Genomic DNA, 516 nt, shown 5'->3' with positions numbered 1-516 from the left:
AGAGAGAGAAATAAGTTCGTCCTGAGTGTCGCGCCCATGAGGAGACGCCGCCGGGGGGTCGTTCCTTGACCTTGACACCAGCGCGCAGTCCAAGAATTTGGCGTAAGTCATACGAACCGCCGCCGCCTCGGAGCGGGTCGCGCGGAGGCCGCCGGCCGACCAGCTCTTCCGCGGCGCTCTCGTGGCGGGGGATTTTGGCGCGCTTATGGGATGCTGCGGTGGGGGAGGGGGTGGTCTATTCTCATCTCTAGATTTATACTCGTAGATCCATAAGAGCTTGCATGTCCATATATGCTTACGTACTTACATGGACATGTAGACACGCATACGGAAGTATACGCACAAACAAACACTCAAACGCGTGCAGGAATTGCAATGATAATAAAAGAGAGAAAAATATGCAGTACTTTCTCTTCCTCTCCACCCCCCCCCCCTTGACTCCACGCGGCGCAAACATCCACTACCTAAACCACGTGAAGAGTTTCACGTATCTTGTGTTTCGTGTTAAAGATTGAA

Source organism: Penaeus monodon, chromosome 33 (genome assembly GCF_015228065.2).
Source record: "Penaeus monodon isolate SGIC_2016 chromosome 33, NSTDA_Pmon_1, whole genome shotgun sequence".
NCBI lineage: Eukaryota > Metazoa > Arthropoda > Malacostraca > Decapoda > Penaeidae > Penaeus > Penaeus monodon.
The sequence above is the reverse complement of the archived record's forward strand: the minus strand, read 5'-3'. Positions refer to the sequence as shown.